The sequence below is a fragment of the Mandrillus leucophaeus genome, unplaced genomic scaffold (assembly GCF_000951045.1).
Source record: "Mandrillus leucophaeus isolate KB7577 unplaced genomic scaffold, Mleu.le_1.0 Scaffold1099, whole genome shotgun sequence".
Classification (NCBI taxonomy): Eukaryota; Metazoa; Chordata; class Mammalia; order Primates; family Cercopithecidae; genus Mandrillus; species Mandrillus leucophaeus.
Window position 1 is genome coordinate 381,746 of NW_012099198.1, and position 5,069 is coordinate 386,814.

A 5,069-nucleotide genomic window follows, 5' to 3' on the forward strand; every position below is an offset into this window, starting at 1 on the left:
TTTTTAAGGAAAAAATGGCCTGAAAACATTTTTTTAAAGACTTACAAATACCAAATATAAAAAAAGTCAATGCATTATGCCTTTGCTTCTTTCTTTCTTCTTCTTCTTTTTTTTTTTTTTCCTTCTTACAATGTACCAAGCAGTTTACTGGCCTGCATTTTACTTGGGCATCCTTAACAAAAACATTTCTCTTTGGGATTTCCAGATTGTTTTAGTTTTCTAGGGCTGTTGGAACAAGTACCACCAACTGGTAGTTTAAACAACAGAGATTTTCTTCCTACAATTTTGGTGGCTGAGATCCAGGTGTGGGTAGGGTTGGTTTCCTATGAGGCCTTTTTTTTTTTGGAGACAGAGTCTCACTCTGTTGCCCAGAGTGAGTGCAGAGGCGTGATCTTGGCTCACTGCAACCTCCGCCTCCCGGGTTCAAGCGGTTCTCCTGCCCCACCCTCCAGGGGCCTCTCTTTTTGGCTTACAGATGGCTGTCTTCTCCCCGTGCCTTCACATGGTCTTCCCTCTGCGTGTCTGTGTCCTAATCTCCTCCTTTTTTTTTTTTTTTTTTTTTGAGATGGAGTCTTGTTCTGTTGTCCAGGCTGGAGTGCAGTGGCACGATCTCAGCTCACTGCAACCTCTGCCTCCTGGGCTCAAGCGATTCTCCTGCCTCAGCCTCCCGAGTAGCTGGGACTACAGGCGCCCATCACCACGCCCAGCTAATTTTTTTGTATTTTTAATAGAGATGGGGTTTCACCATGTTGGTCAGGCTGGTGTCGAACTCCTGACCTCGTGATCCGCCTGCCTTGTCCTCCCAAAGTGCTGGGATTACAGGCGTGAGCCACCGCTCCCGGCCAATCTCCTTATAAGGACACAAATCATACTGGATCAGGGCCTACCCTATTTACCTAATTTTACCTTAATTACCTCTTCAAAGACACTCTCTTCAAATGTAGTCAAATTCTGTTGTACTGGGGGTTGGGACTTGACCATATGAGTTTTGGAGGGGACCTAATTCAGCCTGTAACACATATTCAGGGCAATTTAGTGAAGAGGAGGCTTGGAAAAAGTGGTTGTGCATCTTAAGATTATGTGTGTTCCCAGAAGGTTGGAGGTATGAGTCTGCAGGTGGATGGATACCCAGTTGGTGGAGGATACGCAGGTCCCCTGGGATTTTTAGAGGGCTTTCATTGGTGGATGCAAGGAATCCTAGAATTGCTGGGATACTGTGGCAATTTGGGTAGTTCTAATTTCATCCCTGTCTCTCTCATATGCGGATGCAAACTCTAAAACAGACTAAGAGTGCCAGGTGTGGTGGCTTATGCCTGTAATCCCAGGACTTTGGGAGGCTGAGCTGGGTGGATCACTTGAGGTCAGGAGTTTGAGACCAGCCTAGCCAACAGGGTGAAACCCCGTTTCTACTAAAAATACAAAAATTAGCCGGGCGTGGTGGCGGGCGCCTCTAATCCCAGCTACTTGGCAGGCTGAGGCAGGAGAATTGCTTGAACCCGGGAGGTGGAGGTTGCAGTGAACTGAGATTGCACTACTGCAGCCTGGGCAGCAGAGCGAGACTCTGTCTTGAACAAAACAACAAAACAAAACAAAACCAGACTAAGAGGATTTTGTTGTGAGATCTCTTTTGTGAGACAAATTCATGCATTCATTCAATTGTGATTTACTGAGTTCCTATCCTTTACCAGGCACTGTACCTCAGTGGCTGAGGGTTCAGTGGTGAACAAGACAGACAAAAATTTCTGTCTTCATGGAGTTTACATGCCGATAAAGGGAGACAGACAAGCAGTACATGTAAGTCAAATCTTGAGCATGTTAGAGGATGAAAACGTGAAGAAAAATGGCATTTCCTGTCCTGATGCACCAACTCATCAGTCTCACGCTGGCAGTGCAGTTATACCCTGTCAGGATGAAGGATCTTCTGCAACACGCCCTCCAAACAACCCCTGCTTTGGGGGAAGATGAGAGCGAGACAGTTTGGACAGCAGCAGTGCACACCTCATAGACCTGCCAGAGACAGAGTGGAATGGAGCTGAAGTCCCGCCTTGAGGAGAGCCTCAAGGGAGCGGCTGGGGCCTGGGAGATGCAGATGCCAAATGAATGCCAGGAACTACTAGAGGAGGTTTAAAGGAAGAGGTAACGGGCCCAGAGAATTATGAGTGGGTGACTTTTAGTGTTGAGATAAAGCGGGGCAGGTACAGGGCAGGAGACTACAGGCTTTGCTTGGAGAATGGCCAGGCTTCAGGTGCTTGGAATCTGAGGAGCATGTGGGTGGAGGTGAGTGAGGTGAGTTGAGGCTGATAACTGTGGAAGGTGAATGTGCTCTAGGACTGTCTATGTGGTTGAATGAAACTGTCTCACCTTTTAAACACTGTGTGTGTGTGTATGTGTGCACATACACAGGTGTACGTATTGTCAACATTAAATAACAGACTGGCTGCAGTGGCTCACACCTGTAATCTCAGCACTTTGGAGGCTGAGGCAGGCAGATCACCTAAGGTCAGGAGTTCCAGACCAGCCTGGCTGACATGGCAAAACCCTGTCTCTACTAAAAATACAAAAATTAGCCAGGCATGGTGGGGGGCGCCTGTAATCCCAGCTACTCAGCAGGCTGAGGCAGGAGAATTGCTTGAACCCGGGAGGTAGAGGTTGCAGTGAGCTGAGATCATGCCACTACACTCCAGCCTGGATGACAGAGGGAAAAAAGTAATAATAATAATAAAAAAGTCTATTTCTTAACACAAGCAATTATAAACATAACCTGGAGGTATCTATCATGTGAAAAAAAACCAGCAAATTTTACCTATATCTGTGTTCTAGAGGCCTCCACTAAAGAGTATGGTATCGTTAGCTCTCCTGGGCTTTCTGCTTAGGGACAGCGCTTGGGCTGGGGATAAAGTATCCATCATCTTCCTGTTTTGATTGAGACCAAAGTTGTCCCAGAACTTTTCTGCCCACACTGGTGGTTTAGAGGAGGCAGGGAGACACTGTATTGTGGACCCGTTATCCACATACTAAAAAAAATAACCAAACTAGGCTACCCTGCAAAATAGCACAACATTCTCTGCCCCTAGCACTTAGTTTGATAAAAACTGCCTTACCCAGGTATAGCCTAGGAACTGAGATATCATGGGAAAGAAAAACCAGATGATCACCTGTGGTCTTATAAAGTGTAAAGCTTAAGTGAGAAAAACAATTAATAGAACTATAAGCAGAGAACAATCCCATTAAGAAATAAATGTATAGAAGAAAAGAAACACAACTCTAGAATAATAGAATAGTGGGATTAGGAGTGGATTTTTTAAATTTTCACCTGTTTATAGTTTCTAATTTCTCCCAATGAATATGGAGTACTTACTTAAGAGTAACCAGTTTAAAACTTAGCACTTATCCCTCCTTGCCTCAAAAAAAAAAAAAAAAGAAGCTACCGTATATTTTAAAATTTACTAGTCAAGTTACAACATTCTTTAAGCTGAGTGTGAACCCCAGGCTGTTTTTGGAGCACCCTGTGTTGCTGGGACTTTGTTAAAAATGAAAGCTCAGGTTTTGGACATTAGATTCCGAGCTGTAAAGCTGTGGAAAACAAGGGGCTACCTCTTCGTTCGTGGCTGAGCGTGGTCTGCAAGAGTCCAGGGCCGCTTTGGTATCTGGAGAGCGGAGGAGTAGGCAGAAAGAATAGAGAAGATTTAGGGTCCCAAGAGTTCATTTTACATTTTTATTTATTTATTTATTTTGAGCCAGAGTTTTGCTCTTGTTGCCCAGGCTGGTGTGATCTCGGCTCACTGCAACCTCCGCCTCCTGGGTTCAAGTGATCCTCCTACCTCAGCCTCCTGAGTAGCTGGGATTACAGGCGCCTACAACCACTCCCAGCTAATTTTTTTATTTTTTATTTTTTATTTTTATTTTTAGTAGAGATGGGGTTTCACAATGTTGGCCAGTCTGGTCTCAAACTCCTGACCTCAGGAGATCCACCCACCTTGGCCTCCCAAAGTGCTGGGATTACAGGTGTGAGCCACGGCACCTGGCCAAACTTCCAAGTTCTGATAGCCATCCCATCCCTTCTGGGGTTTCACAGCTCTATTTGGGGCTGAACGTGGCAGATCTCTGGGGCCTCCAACATGAGAGCCGGGGCTTTACCTTCCTGCAGGCAGGTGAAGCCTCCTGACCCCAAAAGGTGAATCATGGCCCGCTGTTGGGGCCAGCAGTTTTGGATGATGCCACTAGATGGCGGCAGAGAACTGGGCTGTGGAAGCAATCCTTGGCTAGGCTGTGGCAGGGCAGTGGAGCACATAGGATTGGAAAAGGAACCAGGAGGTCCATAAGGGAAGGCTAAAAACCAACAACAGGGCAAAGGAAGCGCCCTTGCCAGCAGCTGGCAGCTTTCCGTATAATTTGTTACATATGTTCATGGTATAAAAATTTAGGAAAAGAAGGAAAATTAAAAAATCCTATGTTGTCACCATTCAACAAGATGGTCCCCAATAATCCTCCCGCCTGGTAGTCACACTTTTGTGTAGCGCCTCCTCCACTGTAGCAGGGTTGGTCTGTGTGACTGGTAGATTGCAGAGAGGTGATGGCATCGCACTTCTGAGATAAAACTGTGCAGTTTCTCTTTCTCTCTCTCTTGCTCTTTCTCTCTCTCTGCCTCCAGACCCCTCCCCTGCCTCTCTCTCTCCAAAACCAGCTGGCATGTTCTGAACAGCCTTGTGAGAGGCCCACGTGGTGGGCTTCTTCTGAACCTTCTGCCAACAGCTACATGAATGGGCCTGGAAGCAGGTCAGCCTTCGGATGACAGCAGCCTTGGCCGGCAGCTTGACTGCAGCTCCTGGGAGACCCCGAGCCAGAGCCTACCCAGACTCCCTGACTTGCAGAAAGCATCTGAGATGATAAATGTTTACTGTTTCAAACTGCTTTATTTTGGGATAATTTGTTACACAGAAAGAGATAACTAATATAGGCTAATACATCCCACCACATAGGTAATACCACTCTTAACGTTTTACTATAAATAATTCTGTAACCTTTAGAATTCTCGCAAACACACCACACCCACCCACCCACACACACAC